This window comes from Mirounga angustirostris, unplaced genomic scaffold (genome assembly GCF_029215605.1).
Source record: "Mirounga angustirostris isolate CCGP_5_RB_7025 unplaced genomic scaffold, mMirAng1.0.hap1 SCAF_1, whole genome shotgun sequence".
Classification (NCBI taxonomy): domain Eukaryota; kingdom Metazoa; phylum Chordata; class Mammalia; order Carnivora; family Phocidae; genus Mirounga; species Mirounga angustirostris.
The window spans coordinates 163,183,776-163,206,144 of NW_026991709.1; the positions used below are offsets into that span (position 1 = coordinate 163,183,776).

At 38.9% G+C, this 22,369-nt stretch overlaps 1 protein-coding gene and 1 pseudogene across 2 annotated transcripts in view; one reads left to right on the top strand and one right to left on the bottom strand.

Annotated features, from left to right (window-relative positions):
- Window positions 1-22,369, bottom strand: part of SYN2 (synapsin II) — a 192,697-nt gene that overhangs the window by 163,982 nt on the left and 6,346 nt on the right. The gene's annotated exons all lie outside the window — the stretch shown is intronic.
- LOC129045404 (small ribosomal subunit protein uS10-like) lies at window positions 21,773-22,130 on the top strand (annotated as a pseudogene).

Consider the following 22,369-nt stretch of genomic DNA (forward strand, 5'->3'; position numbering starts at 1 on the left):
ATGATCTTATATATACAAAATTCTAAGGAATACATGCACACAATTAGGTAATTAAATTAATAATAAACGAACTCAGCAAGGTTGCAGGAGATGCAATCAATGTACAAAAATCAGTTGTATTTCAATATAGTAATGAATAATCCAAAGACTAAATAAATAAAATCCAATTAAGAAAAGAACTCCAGGGGCGCCTGGGTGGCTCAGTCGTTAAGCGTCTGCCTTCGGCTCAGGTCATGATCCCAGGGTCCTGGGATGGAGCCCTGTGCTGGGCTCCCTGCTCCGCAGGAAGCCTGCTTCTCCCTCTCCCACTCCCCCTCCTTGTGTTCCCTCTCTCGCTGTGTCTCTCTCTGTCAAATAAATAAATAAAATATTAAAAAAAAAAAGAAAAGAAAAGAACTCCATTTATGATAGCATCAAAAAGAATAAAATTATTGGGAATAAATGTTGAAAAGGAAGTACAAGACTCATATAATGAACACTACAAAACATCACTGAAAGAAATTAAACAAAATCAAAACAAATGCAAAGGCAACTATGTCCATGGATTGTAAGACTTACTAGATGTCAATAATCTTCAAATAAATCTACAGATTAATGCAATCTGTATCAAAATTCCAGCTTTGCAGAAATTGACAAACAGATCCTAACATCCATAAGGAAATTTAAGAGACACAGAATAGACAAAAATCTTGGAAAAGACAAAGTTGGAGGACTTACTTACACTTTCCTCTTACACTTTCCAACATTACTAAGCAAACATACTACAAAAGTAAATAATGAAGACAGTGTGGTACTGGTATGAGGATAGATGATGAATCACTGGAATTCATTGGATCAATAGAATAGAACTGAGAATCCAAAAATGAACCCATAATTCTATCATGAATTGATTTTCAACAAGTATGTCAAGACAATTCAATGGGGAAAGCATTTCCAACAAATCGTGCTGGGAAAAACAGATATCCACATGTATAAGAACACAGCATATAAAAAAATAATGCAAAATGGTTCAAAACCCCAGAATTTTTAATAAGCATTAATGATTTTTATTATCTATTAATACCATTGCTAACAAGAACAGATATGTGATTCAAATTTTAAAAAAGAGGCAGCTTCAGAAACAAAAGGAATATATAATCCATAAACTGAACAAGCCAAATGAATAACTGAAAATGAGCTCTAGGGGCCCCTGGGTGGCTCAATCATTAAGCGTCTGCCTTCAGCTCAGGTCATGATCCCAGGGTCCTGGGATCAAGCCCCACATCACGCTCCCTGGGTGGCTCAATTGATTAAGCAACCAACTCTTGATTTCAGCTCAGGTCATGATCTCAGGGTTGTGAGATGGAGCCCCACATCAGGCTCCGTGCTCAGCGAGAAGTTTGCTTGAGATTCTCTTGAGATTCTCTTTTCTCTTTCTCCCTCTGCTCCTCCATCCCCCACTGTCTCTCTCTCTCTCAAATAAATAAATCTCAAACACACACACACACACACACACACACACACACTAAAATAGCCATTAAAAACAAACAAACAAACAAACAGGGGTGCCTGGGTGGCTCAGTCGGTAAGCAGCTGCCTTTGGCTCAGGTCTCGATCTCCAGGTTTCTCCAGGATCAAGCCCCAGGTTGGGCTCCCTGCTTAGCAGGGAGTCTGCTTCTCCCTCTCCCTCAACCTCTCCCCAATGCTTGTGCTCTCTCTGTCTCTCTTTCAAATGAATAAATAAAATCTTTAAAAAAATAAAATTAAAATAAATTAAAAAAAAAAAAAGACAGTGTTGTCCAGGATGTAGAGAAAGTGAAGTCATCATACAGTTCTGGTGGGAATGTAAAATGGTACAGCCACTTTGGAAAACTGTTTGGCAGTTCCTCAAAAAGTTAAACATGGACTTACTTCATGACCCCACAGTTCCACTCATGGGTATATACCTAAAAGAACTGAAAACATATATCAATGTAAATCTTACACATAAATGCTCATAGCAACATTACTCATAATAGCACAGAAGTGTTAAAAACCCAAAAGTCCATCAACTGATAAATGGATAAATAAAATGCTAATCCATACAATATTGTATAAAAAGGAAAAAATGAATAAAATTCATAAAAAGGAACCAAGTACTAACATACTACAATGTAGATAAACCTTGAAAATACTATGTTAAGTGAAAGAAGCTGTATAAGAAAGGGTTACTATATAATTCCACATATATAAAATGTCTAGAATAGGCAAATCCACAGAGACAAAAAGTAGATTAGCCTGGAGCTGGGGAAAGGGGGTATGGGTATGGGGTTTCTTTCTGGAATGATGAAGATGTTCTGGAATTAGATAATGCTGATGGTCACACAACCTTGTAAATATAATAAAACCAGTGAACTGTATACTTTAAAAAGGTGAATTTTAAGGTATGCAAATTACATCTCATTTTTTTTTAAGAAAGCCCCACCTACATACCCTATCAATCTCTTGCTCCCTACTCTGACTCACACCTGGAAATTATCTAAACTCACCACTGGCCACAGCATAATCTGTTTCATTCCCAAGTGGGGTAAATACTAGGACTGCTTATAACTCATTACTTTGTATACCTTCTACTTCTGATTAAGTGTCGATTCTCCAAAACCTCTTTTCTGACCTTTATGCCTAAAGTTCTTCCCCTAAGCTTCTTCCCATTCAGAGGTGAAATTTCTATGACTCTAATAGCACAATTATTCTACTTTCAGAGTCAAGAAGTAGAAAAAACACTGATTTTCAATTCAGACAAACATTCAAATCCTCACTTACCACTTTCTAGCTGTATGTAACTTTGGGGAAGTTACTTAACCATCTGCTTATATGTAAAATGGCAATAACACCTCTTTGGAAGTGTAAGGATTCAATGAGAAAATGTATGTAAAGTGCCTGGCCATTGTAACTTTTCAATGTCAGTTCACTCCTCAGTTTTGTAAAATGGATGAAGCTGACACTGGCCCCAGCTGGGCAGATACTGTGCCCCAATGTGAAGCCTGTCCTCAACCAGCAAAGAACTTATAGGACATTTCAAGAGTACAGATGATAAAAAGGGGGCAAATGGGTGGGACATCTTTATAAGTGTTTAATTGGGAACCTGATTCCCAACCTAATACAATTCACAGACTCGTTACATCATGCTCTGAGTCTCTCTAGGCAGGGAGATGGCTGTTTGACAGAAGAATGAAAAGGCACACTGCTCCAATTACTACGAATGCAATGCATTACAAATAAACATGTTTCCAGGGACAGAATGAAGAGATCTGTTATGGAGATAGGAAGAAGCCTGAGCCACAAGGCTGACTCTAATTTTTCACAAAGGAGGTAAAATTACAATTTTGCCACTTCCGCCTGTGATGACAAGTTTTAATGGTAAGGATGCCACTGAATTTATTACAGTGTGGAAACTTGCTGCCCAACAACAGAGCCTCTTCCACTCCCCTACACTTTTGTTTTACACAAGCATTATACATATATCCAATACTCTAAGCCAATTAAGAAGAAATTAGTGTAGACTCCAGGTCACCAAGGCTCTCTCTGATCAAAATCACTTCTGAGTGTGTGAGCTTCACAATGGCCATAGCTACCATCCAAACACTGGAGCCTAGAAGAACCCAAAATTCATTAAGCAGTACTAATTCAAATGATATTTATAATTCTTCATTAGTCCTCATCACTATAATATTCGAGTCCCTTTACAAAGGAGCCCATTGACCTCTCAACCCATATCATCTAGCATTCCTCTTTCTTCCCGTTTTCATCATACACAATATCTACACTAAGAACACAGTATTTCCAAAATAACAGTGTCTTTTCATGCCCTCCTGCCTCATTCCTCTACCTCAAATGTCTTATTTCCCCCAATCTCCTAATCCACCCAGTGAACTTCTATTCTTCCTGTAACTCTAGCTCAGATGCCTCCTCTTTGATTAATCCTTCCCAATCTCCTACCCTAGACAAAATTAATTATACCTCCTCCATTCCCTCATGATAGTCAGAGGATAGCATGAAGGCATCGCGTACACCAAGAAAATGTTAAAGGTGAGGGGCACCTGTGGCTCAGTTGGTTAAGCGTCCGACTCTTGATTTCGGCTCAGGTCATAATGTCAGGATCGTGGGATTGAGCCCCGCAACAGGCTCCATGCTCAGTGGGGAGTCTGCTTGAGAGTCTCTCTCCCTCTCCCTCTGCCCCTCCCCCTGCTCGCTCTCTCTCAAATAAATAAATAAATAAATAAATCTTAAAAAAAGAAAAAGAAAAAGTTTAAGGTGAAATTTTGTTCATCTTAGTTGTGCCATTCATAATCTTTCATAAAGTACTACTTTCACTTTTAAGAGATCTTCTAAGTCTAGTGGATTTCAAGCATATATTTGTTACATAATCCTTTGCTTTAACTAAAATCTAAGGAGGAAGCTCAATACAGACACGACAAATAAAACCAGAGCTGCTCTGGTTGTAATAATATACAGAGAATCCTCCAAAGTATTTCCTACTTGGGTCTTCCCATAGTAGGCCCTGAGGATGGTCCATGGAACCACTAACTCCAATCCAACCCCCTCTTTTTATAAATTATAAAACTGATCAAGAGAAGGGAAATGTGGTATTTAAGAGTATATAACAATTTAATATTAGGGCCAGGACCCAGGTCTCCTCCCTTCTAGCCCTATTACATGTCATTCTTGATTTCCTACTCTTGGGGGTAAAAAGCTACATGAAGAAAACTGGTGTGAGAGAGAAATAAGAGGCTTAAATAGCCTTAAAAATTCTATTGGAGCTTCTTCCATCAGCCTGCCAGCTGGAGCAGAGGATATGCCAGTATAATATCTACCTTGAGACAGTCTTAATGACTGGCTGCTAAGAGATTCATTGGGGAGGCAAGAAAGGATCTAAGGAACTGGGGGTGGGGAGTGGGGAAGAGGAGGTTGCCTGGTTAGGAGGCTGCTGTTTGCAGAGCCAGCTAAGTCCTAAGTCTCAGAAGGGGGCCACCTATGTTATGGGCTTTCAGGGTCTTCAAGAAGAGCCCCCTCTACCCACCAAAAAAAAAAAAAAAAAGCAAAAGGCACCTCACTGACAAAATGCAGTTTCTATGTGATGTGACTGGTTCAGATTCAAGACCTAGGTTGGATTCTGGTTGGCAATTATGAGCTGCCTGACTAACCTGTGAGTATCGGTTTTATGGCTTGTAAAATCAATGCAATAACACTGATTTTGCAGGAGTATTATCTTGATTAAACAAGACAAGTAAGTAAAAGCACTTAGGCAGTACCTGGTATATAGCAGGCCTTCAATAACCAGCAGTCCTCTTCTCCCCCTATGTTAGATAGAGCCCTTTCTGTTCAAGTTTCTTAAAACATAAAAGCCTTTGATATTCGGGGCGCCTGGATGGCTCAGTTGTTAAGCATCTGCCTTCGGCTCAGGTCATGATCCCAGGGTCCTGGGATCGAGCCCCACATCAAGCCCTGCAACAAGCCCCGCATCAGGCTCCCTGCTCAGCAGGAAGCCTGCTTCTCCCGCTCCCACTCCCCCTGCTTGTGTTCCCTCTCTCACTGTGTCTCTATCAAATAAATAAATAAAATCTTTTAAAAAAAAAAGCCCTTGATATTTAAAATACTGCAATACTGAGTAATTATACAACTCATTATGAACTGAAAGTTTATGTCTACCCCCATCCCCCACCCACAAAATCCATATGTTGAAGCCCTAATCCCCAATGTGATGGTATTTAGAGGTAGGGCCTTTGGGAAGTAATTAGATTTAAATGAGGTTATAAGGGCAGAGCTCCCATAATGAGATTTGTGCTCTTTTAAGAGTTTGAAGACTCCAGAACTCTCTCTCCACCATATGAGGATATAGCAAGAAGGCAGCATCTACAAACCAAGAAGAGGACATTCACCAAAACCTGATCATGTTGGCACCCCAATCTTAGATTTTAAGCCTCCAGAACTGTGAGAAATAAATTTCTGTTGTTTAAGCCACCCAGCCTATGTTTTTTGTTATAGCACCCATGGTGACAAAGACATTAAGTATTGGTAAGGAACTCTTATAGACTGCTAGTGGGAATTTAAACTGGTAAACTCTATAAAACTGGATAGAACAGTTTGGTAGTACCTATTAAAGATGAACATACATATTGCCCTAACCCAGTAAATTCCACTCCTGGGTAGGAAACAAGAGCCTATATCCACCAAAAGACATATACAACAATTGTTCACAGCAGCATTTTTCATAACATCCCCAAACTGGGAACAACTTAAGTATCTATAAGCAGAATAGATAAATAAATTGTGATATATTCAAACCATGGAATATAAGTGAGCAATGAAAAAGAATGAAGTAATGCTCCATATAAGAAAATAGATGAATCTCATGAACATAATGTCAAACAAAAAACAGTTTATATTGCATGGCTCTATTTATATAAGCTCAGTCAGGCAACACTAATATATGGTGAAGGAAGTCAAAATAATGGTTACCTGTTGGGAGAGGAGAAGTAATGACTGAGGGGGTACCATAGAAGCTTAGCAGATATTGGTTATGTTGTATATCTTGACTTGGGTTGTACTTTATACTTTGCGAAAGCTCTTTGGACTATACACTTATTATTTGTGCACTTTTATACTTCAATGTTCATAAAGTTTTCAGGGAAAACAAACCTCTTGGAGAGATAACTGACTGAAGGTCATAAGGTCCCACAGCTCCTTTAGCCTAGGACTATACTCTCTGACCTTCTTGTATCCACTCCTTCTTCACTGCCATGGTCCCATTATTACGAGCCTCCAGTATCTCAGAGATGGACAATCAAAACATGCTCCTAGGGGCGCCTGGGTGGCTCAGATGGTTAAACTTCTGCCTTCGGCTCAGGTCATGATCTCAGGGTCCTAGGAATGAGCCCCGCATCGGGCTCCCTTCTTGGCAGGGAGCCTGCTTCTCCCTCTCCCTCTACTGTGCCCCCTGCTTGTGCTCTCTCGCTCTCCCTGTCAAATAAATAAATAAAATCTTTAAAAAAAAAAAAAGATATTAAAAACATGCCCCTAAAGTCTCCAGGCTGACACAGTTCTTCCTCCTCCCAATTTTCTTTTCTTTTCTTTTTTTTTTTTTTAAGATTTTCTTTATTTATTTGACAGAGAGAGACACAGCAAGAGAGGGAACACAAGCAGGGGGTAGTGGGAGAGGGAGAAGCAGGCTTCCTGCTGAGCAGGGACCCCAATGCGGGGCTTGATCCCAGGACCCTGGGATCATGACCTAAGCTGAAGGCAGATGCTTAATGACTGAGCCACCCAGGCGCCCCCTCCTCCCAATTTTCAACACGGTCTCCAGATGAACCTCCCTTAGGAAGTCATTGATCGTGATCGAATTACTCCCTTGGTCCAAAACCTTCACTATTCCCACTAACTATAAGATAACTCATCATTTGCAAAAGTGATAAAAAGCTAACAAAGTCTATTCACTCCCTAAAGTTACCCCCCTCCCACCCCCCAACCTTCTTCACTATTTCCTTGGGGGAAAATAGTACTTTAGAAAGTTATATTTCATCTTCAAATGATAAAGATTGGCAGCAAAATATAAAGAATAAATCCACCTCCTGGGAAAAAATAAAAGTAACTTTATCTCCCTATTCTTTGTGTCTTACATGAGATAGTGATTATAACAATGATTTCTTTTCCCATAGCACTTTTGAGTTTACAAAGCACTTTCATAACCTACTTTATTTCAATAAAGTCTCACGATAACCCTAGAAAGCAGGCATTCTCATTGACATTTATGCATAATGACACCAAAGCTCAGGTGACCACTAAGATTACTTTCCAGTTTTCATACTCCTGGGATTCTTTGTAATAGAAGAGGTTTATTTCTGACAACTTCCTACTACTCTTCTGAGCATCTCTCTTACCTTACCCCATTTCCACTCCTCCACCACTAGGTGTCTATTCTATATTCTATCCCTACAGAGTGTTTCTCTCATAGTGTGGTTATAATCCCCAATATGTTGCCTGAGAGCACCATAGTCATCCTCCTATAGGTATTAATAAATTCCCAGAGGCCTCCAAGATTAGAAAATCTTTAAGACCTAAAGAACGACTCTAAAATGTCAAAGTTTAGGCAATTTAAGAAGAGGTGAAAATAGTATTTAGAGACGGAGCTTATCCAGTACCCCCAAGAAATTCATATTCCTTCAACAATTTTTTGAGGCCTACTATCGGCCAGTGTGCTAAAAGCTGAGGCAAAGAATGAAACATGGCCCTTGCTCTGAAAGAACTCACAGCCTAGTATAGACCCCACAGGTGTCAGCCCTACATGTAGTATTAACTTTTTTTTTTAAAGATTTTATTTATTTATTAGAGAGAAAGAGCACAAGAGCACAAGCAGGGGGAACTGCAGGCAGAGGGAGAAGCAGGCTCCCCGCTGAGCAAGGAGTCCAATATGGGACTCGACCCCAGGACCCTGGGATCATGCCCTGAGCGGAAGGCAGATGCTTAACCGACTGAGCCACCCAAGCATCCCTATAGTACTGACTTTAGCTCAAAGAATCTGACTCTTGGCTCCACAATCACTGAAGTTTTTGCTAAGTTAGATCAAATCCCCAAAAAGACATTCTAGCCACTGTGACCCATTCCTCTTCATCAACAATGAATGTCCCATTCAAAATCAAACCATCAAGTAAGCAAATCAACAAGTAAACTGCTAAAAGTCCAGAGCAATCATTTCACATATTTATAAACAAACATTAGGGAAAACATTCAACCTTACCTGTACTCATAGAAATGCATGTTAAAACACTCAAATATGGCTTTTATACCTATTAACACTTAAAAAAATAATAATGTGCTGAAAAGTGAGGTAAAAATGGTTGATGGACTACAAACTAGAAAACATTTTATAGGAAGCAGTATAGCTTCTATCAAAGCTACATATATTATAATTTTTGATCAAGTAGTTCCTTTCCTGAAAATGGAGAATGCTGATAGCCTTACTATGTAATAAACATGAAAAATCATAAGTCAACACAGTTCTCTAACAGAAACATAATTGGATGGGGCGCCTGGGTGGCTCAGATGGTTAAGTGGCTGCCTTCACCTCAGGTCATGATCTCAGGGTCTTGGGATCGAGCCCCGCATCGGGCTCCCTGCTGAGTGGGTAGTCTGCTTCTCCCTCTGCCTGCTGTTCCCCCCGCTTGTGTTCTCTGTCAAAATAAATAAAATCTTAAAAAAAAAAAAGAAATATAATTGGATAAATCATGGTACCACAGCTATAAAAAATATATAAGTAACAACATGTAAAAATTATAAGCAGAAAAAAATATTATAGCTAGACAACAATCATAATTATGTAAAAAATATGTTATGCATATGGACAAATATTGGAAGAGAATATGGAAAAATGTGAAAGCAGCTGCTCTATTGCTATGGTGATATTATGAGAGAAATATGTTCCATTTAAAACTTTCTTTAATCACGTTGATATAACAATAAATCCCACTTTACTACATTGCTTATTTAATTTACTATCTTCCCAAATAAACTATAAGCTTTGCAAAGACAGGTCAATGTCTCTTGTGCTCAGCATTACAGCACCAGTTCCTACAGAATAATTCATGAAAGAATGAATGAAATACATGGGAAAACTCACAATAAATATCCTCAAGGAGGGGAGGGGAAGTGGACCACTAAAAGTAAACAAAGGCTGATCTCTATGTGCCTTTTTTTTTTAAGCTCTAAATATGGGAAAAAAACAAACCCACCATTAAAAAATCTCTGGGAAGTCTTTATTTCAAGGCCACTGCTGAGATGCTCCTAAAGGGTTTGGAGAAAGACACAGGATGCTGGGAAATGGACACAGCAGCAGGGTATTCCCAGGATTTGGAGGGAACACATGGAATCAGAAGGGACAGGAGCTTCATATTCTTTCCCTACTCCCAAACTCACTGTCCTTTGACTCTCAGAACCTTGCATATAACTAAAGCTGGAATTAAGGGGTGGAGTGTAGCAAAACAGACAGGCTATGCAGAAAAAAAGCAGGCAGAAAAAAATAGATCATCAGGGAACAGTCTTTTTGGTAGGAACTTAAGTCTGATACCACCCTGAACTCTGGCTAAGAAATAAATTCCCAGGTATAAAGGAAAATAAGGAGCTTTAAAGGAACTGAGCTCTGGAGTGAAAATCCTCTTTCCTGACAACTTAAAATCAGTCTGAAATATATCAAAGATACCAGAAGGATTTTAAGTCATAAAAATATTATAAGCATTAACAAAAACACATAGGGAAAGGAGCTAATCTTTCAGTTGTTTTTCAACCAACCTACGCAGCACCTGTCACAGACCATACAGGCTCTTTCCAGCTTAAGCAATTTTTTTATCCATCCTTAGTGCTTTTAGGCAAAAGCGTCATAATTGACCAATGCAGAGCTCAGAAAGGAGTTTAGCTTCATAGAGAAAAGGGGCAGTGAGTAAGGAGAAAAGAGCACAAAGAAGAATCTAGATTTTTTTTTTTTTAAGATTTTATTTATTTATTTGACACAGAGAGACACAGCGAGAGAGGGAACACAAGCAGGGGGCATGGGAGAGGGAGAAGCAGGCTTCCCGCGGAGCAATGTGGGGCTTGATCCCAGGACCCTGGGATCATGACCTGAGCTGAAGGCAGACGCTCAACGACTGAGCCACCCAGGCGCCCCAAGAAGAATCTAGATTTTAGATGTAGCTCTACCTATTTCACATTGTAACTATAAGTGAATCACAATCTACGTGAGCCTTGGTTTCCTAATCAAAGCAGGAAGCTCTACCAACTTACAAGGTTAAGATGACAATTAAGTGCAGGGACACATGCAAGTCAAAGTATAGAATAAAGGGCGCCTGGGTGGCTCAGTTGGTTAAGCGACTGCCTTCGGCTCAGGTCATGATCCTGGAGTCCCGGGATCGAGTCCCGCATCGGGCTCCCTGCTCGGCAGGGAGTCTGCTTCTCCCTCTGACCTTTCCCCTTCTCATGTGCTCTCTCTCATTCTCTCTCTCTCAAATAAGTAAATAAAATCTTTAAAAAAAAAAAAGTATAGAATAAATTACAAAGTTTTACTTAAATGTATGACCTTATTACAGAATCCTAAATGCTACAATTTCTTTCCAGGGTCAAGGTTAAGTTGAGTGCTTTTTTTTTTTTCAGCCAAATCTGAATGCATAAGCCATCTGAAAGCTACAAGAAAATCAGTCTTATTCCACTTTGCCAAGTTAACTCACAGTTTATTCTTTCAAAGAGTATGTGGACAAGTGGCAATAAAGAATGATTCTCTTGGGGCACCTGGGTGGCTCAGTCAGTTAAGCAGCTGCCTTCAGCTCAGGTCATGATTCCATGGTTCGGGGATCGAGCCCCATATCGGGACCCATGCTCAGCGGGAAGCCTGCTTCTCCCCTGCCTGCCATTGCCCCTGGTTGTGCTTGCTCTCTATCTCTCTGTCTCTCACTCTGTGTCAAGTAAATAAATAAAATCTTAAAAAAATAAAGAATTATTCTCTTTTCCCCCCATCTTAGTGCTGAAATTCCACTATTCATTAGGTAGGATTAGAGAAATTTTTCTATTTTCCAGTTTTTATGAAAAGGCAAAAACCTATGAAAAGGAATTGCCAATAACCATTAACAACTCCTAGCTAAGCAAAGATTAACTCAGTCTGCTGAAAATTAAAGGCCAAGTAATAGGGATGCCAACAATAGTTTGGCCTACAATTCTCAAGAACCTCCTGACTTCAAGGAGGTTCCAACCACCACTGTCTCCAACCACCACAATTTCCCAATTCCCACATTTCAGCACCTAAAAATCACCCAGACTAGTTGCACTGAAAAATAAGACCTCATATCCCAGTTTTGTTTCAGAAAATATGTTCACCTCTGGAATGGGACCTAAGTCATTCATAGGACATGTGTCCATGAACACAGAATGAAAGGCACCAACAGGGAGAGAAGGCACAGAAAAGTGGGAGGAAAAAAATTCACCACCTCCACAGTTCTAACTATAATCAACAGCCCTGATTCTAGGAAAAATATATTTGCTCCACTAAATTCCTACTTCTCATAACTAGAAAAACTGCCAATGACAATACTTAAGAGGAAATTAAGTGGGAAATTCTTCCTCATAGCAACTCTCAATCCCACCTGTTGCAATACTTTCAATCCATATATATTTAAATCTGTGTGGTACAGTTTGCAATTTGACCTCACAACAATCCCATGAAGAAAGAAGGGCAGGAATTATTACTATAATTTTAAGGATGAGGAAATTGAGATTCAGAAGCTTGCTGTGCCTGAATTTACCCAGGCCATCTGACTCCAAATCGATGCTTTTCAGAACACCATGATGCTTCTTGAGGTCTTTTGGCTCCATTCTTTCCAAAGAATACCAGTCTCAACCTTCCTGTCATCACTTCCCATGGCAATGTTCACTGGCTTTTTGTGTCAGAACCCAGCAGTTTCTGCAAGAGAAACTCGAGGTAGCATTAAAGGGAAATTATTAAGCCAAATACCCTTGGAAAACAAAGAAGGTTGTTAAATGGCTGGAAGAACTAATATTCTTGTCCACTTCCCAACTAGATTAGCCATCCATCTAGTTCTATGGCACCTGCAGCTCAGAATAGAAAGCCCATAGAAAAATATACAAGATCCAAAGTCAAAGACCTGAGTTCTAGTCCTGACTCTATCGCTTCCTGGCTATGTGAGCTTGGGTAACCTCCCCATCTTAATTCCTTTATACATAAAATGAGAATAACATTAATTATGCCCCACAAATACTATTGTGTGGAGGATTAAATGAGACAATGGATGTGATAGCACTCAAAGAATAAAGTTTCTACAATAAGCCATCTCAAAAACATCTTCCCCGGAGACTGTTTCAAAACACTAGTAATCAGTGTTTTCTAAACTATATGCAACAAACCACTAAATGAAGGAATATTCATCTAGGTTTGTCTTATTTTTTCAAAATTATTTTTAGTGTCATGGAAATCTGTCTACAAATTATTTTACTTGACTTGGAGTCTCCCGTAAGCTGTTGTCTTAAAGCTGCTGTGAAAATCTGCTCGTCACGGTGGAACATTTACTGAACATCCCCATGTCCCAAACACTGTATTAGACATTTTCAGTTTGATTGATTCTCATAAGAACCCTTGGAGATATATTTTATTTCCCCCTTATAGATGAAGAAACTGAAGTTCAGAGAGAACAAGAAACTGTCCAAGGTCAAATGTGGGTTTATGTCATTGAGGATAAGAAATATTAAGGTGTTTAGTGGCAAGAAATCTGAAACACTGTTATCTAGTGATTACACAGCATGTTGGGTAAGAGCATGGTCTCAGAGCTGGACTACGTGGGTTCAAACCCTGGATTCACTATGAGCTTTAGTTTCCTCATTTGCAAAATTAAGTTCATAATAATAACCTATTTCATAACCTAGTAAGTAAGTTAATACACCTACTTAGAACAGCGCCTGCCTGTCACATGGTGTATCTAATACGTTAGGTATTATTATCATCATTTCCCCTACACTGTTTACCTAAACTTCTCTCCCTCTTGTCCCTGCCCTGAAACCTGTATGCCAACTAGCTTAAATCTCCTCTACATACACGTTACTCATTACTGTTGTTTTGCTTTTGCTCTTTCTTTTCCTTTTAAGTGAAATGCCTCTTTCCTTCCTCACTAATCTAAATTTCACTCAGCCTTCAAAGGCTAGCTCAGATCTACCCCTTATGTGAAACATTTTCTGACTTCATCAGCCCACAGTAATTTCTTCCTTCTCTGAAAACTCTTCATACTGTCAAACAATCGAACCTGTAGAAATCACTTGGTTTTTGTTGTTGTTTTTTTTTTAATTTTTGAAATCACTAGATTTCTAAGGGCTTCTGAAGATAGATGATTTAACCCAAATCCCTAAATTTTGAAATAAACTGAAGCTTAAAGAGTTAAATTGCCTATGGTGACACAAAAAGTTAATTGGCAGAGTAGACACCTAAATCTGGATATTTTATTTTATTTTATTTTTTAAAGATTTTATTTATTTATTTGACAGAGAGAGACACAGTGAGAGAGGGAACACAAGCAGGGGGAGTGGGAGAGGGAGAAGCAGGCCTCCCGCGGAGCAGGGAGCCTGATATGGGGCTCGATCCCAGGACCCTGGGATCATGACCTGAACCAAAGGCAGACGCTTAACAACTGAGCCACCCAGGTGCCCCTAAATCTGGATATTTTAAATGTTTGCAAAGTTCCTTCTACTATACTCTCCTAATTTTTGTCTTCCTTGAGATACTGCACAACTTCTTAAAGCTGAAAGCATATATTCTATAATTATCTGATTCTAAGTATTAACTGGTCTTGTGGCCTTCATGGCAAATAACACATTGAAGTTAGTGGATGTTTGCTGATTGATTAGCAGATCAATCTTTCACTGATGCCCTTTTGTCCAATAGTTAAAGTGTTAATACTTTAACACTTTGCAACATAGGATGCAACAGAACTTAAATTCTCACCATCAGGGAGTGATAGGGGCTGAAGAGGAAAACATATCCATATGTAGCCCTAGAGTTGCATCACGTGGGTCCATCACATTCCACTACACACCCTCAAATTTGGAGCCCTGCACCATGAGACTTGGGGCACAGCACACTCCAGGCATGTCCCCCACTGCCGCACCCCCCCACACACACACACACAGCTCCCTCTCTGGATTATCACTGGAATCGGGAAGTATAAAAGAAACAGCCTTCAGTTGAGTTTTATTAATATTAGGGCCCTTGAGGATTTGAGTTTACAACAGAAAAATGAGACCTCAATTTCCTTCCACAAAGACCAAGCCTCTTTTTGCAGGATTACCTTAGGCTAAAGTTATTGCATAAAGTTGCTAGGTCCCTTGAACAAATAAATAAGAGGTATATATCCTGGAAAGGTATTATAGCTGTACTTAGGAGGACTGGAATGGAAGAATGGTCCTAGACAGAAGAAAAACAGAAAGAACGGACTCTAAAATTTGAGAAAGGCTCAAGTAAACAAAGACATCTTAGTGCCTAGGCTGAAAGAGGGGAAGAAACAGAGAGCACATGGCTGTTTTCCAGAAAACAAGCATGGAGTTTTTATGCCCATCAGAAAAGGGTGTGTTAGAGAGGGGAAGAACAGGTACATCATCAGCCTCTTGTAAGGGAGACTAGTAAAAATAATTAATGCTTTTATAGCATTTTACAGTTTATAAAAAGATTTATATATATCACTTTTTTAAAAAAGATTTTATTTATTCATTTGAGACAGAAAGATACAGAGAGAGAGCACGAGCAGGGGGAGAGGCAGAGGGAGCAGCAGATTCCCCACTGAGCCAGGAGCCCAACTTGGGGCTCGATCCCAGGACCTGGACATCACAACCTGAGCCGAAGGCAGACGCTTAACCATCTGAGCCACACAGGCATATATATATATATATATCTCACTTCTTAATGAATAGTCACTTTGGTTAATGTAGCTCTTGTTTGTTTATATTTATAGGGAGCTGAATAGTTGCTTTTCCTCATCATTCATATTTTCGTAATTTTTTCATAAGTCATTGAATGATCCAACTAATAATTATTGAAAACCTTGTCATACCAAATGCTGGGGATACCAAGATTAAAGTTATAGCCATTGGGGCACCTAGGTGACTCAGTCGGTTAAGTGTCTGCCTTAGGCTCAGGTCATGATCTCAGGCCCCGTTTCTGGCTCTCTGCTCAGCAGGGAGCCTGTTTCTCCCTCTCCCTCTGCCTGTCACTCTTCCTACTCATGCGCTCTCTCTCTAATAAATAAAAATAAAATCTTAAAAAAAAAGTTACATTCATTGTCCTCAAGGGCATCTCAGCATTGAAGATGAGGAGATGAGAAGACAGACAAATAAAATGTGATTATAAGTTAATTGCTATGAGATAAGCAAGCATATTATGGTTTCTAACACAAATTGAAAGAATTAAGAAAGGAGTAAGTCTAGTCCTGACTCTAGAATAGCAACAACTGAATTGAATCTTGAAGATTATCCAGGCAAAAACACAGAAGAAGCCTTTCAGGTAGTAGGAATAGTATAAAGACATAGGGACATGGCACATTTAGTTAAACCTAAGTAGTTTGTCATGGCTATCAAAGTGGGTGGGGAATCAAAGAAAAGTAGAACTGAAGAGGTAGGCAGAGTCAGATCATGAAAAGCTTACTGTGTATTTCCTTACAACATTTTTCAGTCATGATGCTGTTTAGTTCTCCAGAATTATCCTTTGGATAACCCAAAGGAATTTTTCTCACTAAAGAGAAAGAAACAAGCAGCTTGGGTGGCCCAAGATTGGAGTGTTTGTGGGACAGAGCAAAAAAAAAAAAAAAAAAGGCAGGATTAACTTCAAAAAAATGAGCTCCATGAGAGCCAAGTGTCAATATAGGCTAAGGAGGAGAACCTCGGCCCTTAATTTTATTCCATTTGCCTTTATTATGCTCAAAACTACCATGGGCCAGATACTTTCCAGTATTGAGGGCTGCTATGGCTCTCATTCAGAGCTAAATCTCTAAAGATTTATGATTTGGACTGGTTAAAAACTAATAATTAAGTTAATTTGTATTTCATAGAGCATAAGTAAGAGCAAAGCATTCTAGCGCTTGTATTTGCAGTGAATAAAGATTATTCCCAACATAATAACATATACCTCTAATCCTAGAATACTTTTGCTCACCTTTGTTCCCTTCTATCGAACCTTTTCTCATTCTCTGGATCTCTCTCTCCTTAGCTCAATTTGGCAAAGATTCACTGAACTTAAACTATGTGTCAGGCACTGCTGGATGCTAAGGATATAAAAAATGAATAAAACACTAAGCCTGCTGCAAAGAATTCTCCATCACACAAACAGATCATTGTGTTGCGTCCAGTGATAAAGATATCCACATGATTGAAAGAGGGCATGGAGGGGACAGAGATGCCCAATATATCCAGGGGGTAAGAGAAGGATTTCTGAAAAAGGAATTATTCATCTCAGTTTCAAAAGGTGCATATGAGTTTAGTCAAGAAAAGGAAGGAAAGAGAAAGACAACTGCAGGAGGAATAAGCAGCATAAACAAAGACAAGGGGAAGGAATGCCATAATGTATGTATGGAACTACAAATAGTTCAATATTGCTGTAAATTGAAATTTAGGGATGCAAATGGTTAGGAGATTGGAGAAGAAAGCACGGGTCAAATCATGGGAAGGTGATGAACTTTACCTATCAGACATGGGACAGGACATGAAAAGCTTTAAGCAAAGGAGTGAAGGAGTCAGATTTGTATTTTAAATAGTTCATTCAAGCTATTAAGTGGAAATCATCATGAAATTTACAAAAGTTCTAGGTAAAATTGAAGAAGAAGAAGAAGAAGGTAGCAGGAGGGGAAGAATGAAGCGGGGGAAATCGGAGGGGTAGACGAACCATGAGAGACGATGGACTCTGAAAAACAAACAGGGTTCTAGAGGGGAGGGGGGTGAGAGGATGGGTTAGCCTGGTGGTGGGTACTTAGGAGGGCACATTCTGCATGGAGCACTGGGTGTTGTGCACAAACAATGAATCATGGAACACTTCATCTAAAACTAATGTTGTAATGTAAGGGGATTAACATAAGAATAAAAAAATTTAAAAAAAAAAAAAATTAAAAAAAAAAAAAGTTCTAGGTAAAATTAATGAGAACTTGAAATAGGCAACAGTCACTGTCCTCAGTTGAGACAGAGACTATGAGAAGAGCTGGAATAGGAGGGAAGATAAGGAATTCAGTACTGGAACAAATGACCTTGAGTTGCCCTCAACCACCCAAATGGAGACATCCAGCAGGCAACTAAACATGTGTATAAAACTCAGGACAATGTTCTGGTCTAAAGGCTGAGATTTGGGAACTGATTGCATTTAGGAGGTAACTGACATCTTGAGAGTAGAGGAATCAGGGAATGTGTGTAGAGTGAAAAAAAGAAGTGGGCAGAAGATGGGGCCCTGAGGAACACTCACATTTAATGAGGTAAGCAAAGAAAAAGAACAAAAAGAGAAGGAACTTTAAAAAGGTATGAACAAAGACTGCCATATTCAAAAGTGAAGGGACTTCCAAATGGAAGATAAACAGTGTCAAACCAATCCATAAAAGTATAGAATGACACCTTCCTTTGGACTTAGCAAGAACAATTTCAGGGCGCCTGGGTGGCTCAGTTGGTTAAGCGACTGCCTTCGGCTCAGGTCATGATCCTGGAGTCCCTGGATCGAGTCCCGCATCGGGCTCCCTGCTCGGCGGGGAGTCTGCTTCTCCCTCTGACCCTCCTCCCTCTCATGCTCTCTGTCTCTTATCCTCTCTGTCTCAAATAAATAAATAAAATCTTAAAAAAAAAAAAAGAACAATTTCAGTATTATGGAGGTGGAAGCCATCAGTGCAGGAGGGGAAATATAGGATAAGGAAGTAGAGACAAGAGTGAGATTTCTATTTCACATCTGGAAGAGTGATTAAGAAGGTGAATAGCAGATTTTGCTTGTTTCTTTATTTGAAAGGACAGAGCAGCCAGTAGAAAATGAGAGAATGAACAGAAGGAAAAAGAAGGGGTGACATTTAAAGCAAAGACATGGAGAAGGCAGGAGGAGATGGGTCTTTTTAAAATAAGACAGTATCCTCATGCTCTGAGAATGGAATAAAGAAAATGAGCACTATGGTAAGACAGAGAAGCAGAACAGGAACATTCTAAAGGAACTGTGTAATAATAGCATGGAATCCTGAAAGCCAAGTATGTGTTCAGAAGAGTATAACCCAGGATACAGCAAAAGTTTAGGATTAAGAGAGTAGTGACAAATGAGTCTGAAAAGATAAACTGGAGCAGGTTGCAAATAGCCTCATGAGCAACAATGTGTTAGAGAAGAACATTAAAAAGGAAATTATAAGATTTGTGAATGCTTTTGTTTTAATACTTTGAATGCAGTGTGAAAGATAGGTTGAATAGGAGGAGAACATAGGCACACCTTTTAAAGCATTCTGTTTCTCTCTTCATTTTCCTCTGTAACCACCCTTCCCTAATTAGTCACAAGTGAAACTGAAGCAGAGCTATTTTAGCATTTATTTATTAAATAAGGATTTATGTGGTCCTGTCCTTAACTGTTAAAATAACTGAGTCAAATAGGTAATATCTCTCTTATTTAAAAAAAAAAAAAGCTAAATTATATTTCCTTCCAAAAAATACCAAAGAAAGCCTTCAAAAATTTTGCCTTTGAGCAAGTAGACTTCAATTTAAAAAAATAAAAATATTCTTCATCTTGAAGTGTGCAAAATAGACAATAAAACTATACAATAGGGGAATTCAAAAAAGGGACAAAGATAGGTTGGGTATATGCAGTTGGAAACAGGGAAGGATGCAACAATCAGTAGTAAGCCTCTTTACCCTTTACAAAGTGCTTTTCCAAAACCTTAGTCAATTCTCACAACATTGCTATGAGATATACATATTTTAACTTCCATTTCACACATATGGGAACTAATTTTTGTCTGTTGTTCCGGAACCTACAACAGTGTCTGGCATATGGTAAGACTCCAAAGAAAAATGTGTCAAATAGAGGGAAAAGGGGCTCAGAGAGGTTATGTAATTCTGATAGGGTCACATGGTTGAGGGTGGAGCCGGGTCTCAACCCTAGGTCTTCTGAACCTCAATCCTGTATGTTCACATTGTTTCATGAATGCTGAAAAGAGAAGAAAAGGGTGGAGTGATTGAATATAATCATAACCTGCTTTACAATTTTATGTAAACAGATTAAAATTTCAGAAATGCCTGCTATTAAGCAAAAACACCAAGGCCAGTATATTTCCTGCAATTCTTAGTCATGCTGCATGGGCATCTTTAGAGTTCAGAAATCTATGGTATTTGCTCACTTTATTTTCTCCGTAGGTCACCTGCCATATTCTAAGTTACTTCCTCCTGCTGCACTGAAGTAGTATCTGCAGGACAGAAAAGCCTTTTATATCATCTTCTCTTCTCTCTAGAAAGTGATATATAGCCTTCTGGTATTCAATTGCATCTATGTGGAAAGCTAAAACAAAGGATGACAATGCTACCCAATGAGTATGCAGAAGATCTTACTCACAAGAGTTAGAGAGGCACACATAGTGTGAGTACCATTAAACACCAAAAACAGGATGCAACTCTCCATCTTGACGCCACTATGTTTAACCATGCCCTCACTCTCTGTAATGAATATGATCCTGAAAAAGCTGTGTACATATAAAATTTTTGGAAAGTGAGCAATTGCAAAAGCAGTGGGGTGCTTACTATTTAAGTGAATCATGTGGTAAATCCTTTTGCAAAAGAAACCTTTTTTATAACAAAAAATAATTTTTCTGCTGGCAAATTTGTCTTGTGTGTATAGGAACCTACCAATTTGGGTTCAGAACCTGACATTTCAGCTTAACAGCTATTTATTACTGGGCAAGTGACTACTTTTATGAGTTTGTTTATTCATCTATGAAATATTCTTTCTACTGCTCAGGATCACTGTGAGGATAAAATGAGATAATGTGTATGCATACGTTGTATAAACTGCTCAGAACAGTGTACATGGCAGGGATCAAGAAATAAAGTCTGTCAGCCAACGCTTCAACATATGTATACAAAAGTTCTTACATCTATCAGGAAGAGAGGAATTTAAACACAATTCCCCAATTCCCATCATGAGGAGGTAAGAAAGAGGTACTAAATGGAGAGTACTCAAAGATGAGCTTTTCATCAAAGACTTGTTTAATCATTTATTGACCTATGCCTCTTCTTCCAAAGATTTACAAGCATTATGCCATAGAGTAAATTATAAAGCTTTTTAAAGAAAATGGCACATAAACTGTAACATGAAAATAAAATAGTGCTGTAAAGGATCTTAGGGAATGTCTGTTTCAATCCTCTCATTTGACAGATTTTAGAAAATCAAAATCCAAAGAGGCAAAGTAGTTTACCTAAGGATATACAATGGCACATTTTTAATAGCATGAACATTTCTAACCATATCTTCATTTCCTAGGACAGCCCACCTCTGTGTTCCCATAGTACCCTATGCACACTAATTACCATACTATAATAAATCCTACTTAAATGTCTGTCTTCTCCCCTACTGGACTGTAAGATCCTAGTAAACAGTGCTTAACTGCACTGAACATACCCCAGTTAAAACTGTTTTACTAATGTGAGGGAAAAGTATACAATTCTGGAAAACTTACTGTTTAGGCCTCCAATACTTTTTGCTTAGCAAGATATTAAAAACGCTAATGTAACTACAGATCTGAACTTGGGTACAGAAAGACAGGAAGCAATCTCAGGTAGACAGGGACATTACGGTAAAAATGGGTCCCTGAAAGGAAGGTCATCACTGTAGCACAGTCCTACTGTCTTTATTATATTGTTGGATTTTGATTACTAGACTCTCGAAAAGCTTCTCCTTCAATCATTTTATAGTGAACTTGGCTGAAACAATAACACAAATAAGACAATGAAATTGCCAGTGTGAATATAGTGTGGTGTTCATGTGGCTCTTTTTAAAGTATTTACTAAGAATTCCACAATGACTCTTTAAAAGAAATAGACAAAAACAGTATTTTTAAGGAGAAAAGGATTAAATTTGAGGGATCTGCCTAAAGAGTGACTTAAGAGTAGAAAGACCTCTTTGAGAAAGACATGGTCGCGGCTACAGTGGAGCCCTGGATGCCCTGCTTCTGCTCCTGACTCACCGCTGTTTGCTCTCCTCCAGGAAAGTCAGTCAGGAAGCCACTCTGCAGCCATGGCTTTTAAAAGCACTGGGAAGACACCCTGGAACCAGAGGTGGCGATTCACCAATTTAGAATTACTCTAGCCAGCCGCAACCTAAAATCTTGGGAGACAGTATGTGCTAACTTGATCAGAGGTACAAAGGAAAAGAATCTCAAAGTGAAAGGACCAGTTCGGATACCTACCAAGATCTGAGAATCACTACAAGAAAAATTCCTTGTGGTTAAGGTTCTAAGACTTGGGACTGTTTTCGGATGAAGATCCACAAGCGACTCATTGATCTGCACAGTCCTTCTGAGATTGTTAAGCAAATTACTCCCATCAGTATTGAGCCAGGAGTCAAGGCTGAAGTCACCATTGCAGATGCTTAAATCAACCTTTTAAATAAATTATCAGTTGTTAAAAAAAAAACTTAAAGAGAGTAGAAAGAAACTTGAGTTGGAGTCAGATGATATAAGTTCTAGTCCTCATTCTCTAACTTCTTATTTGACCATGGTCAAATCATTCCATTTCTCTGCACTACACGATCATTCAGATTCTTTCAAGTTCAAATGTCGCAATTATAAAAGTAAAAAGTCCCTATCAATCCTTGAAAAAGTCAGAGATGGAG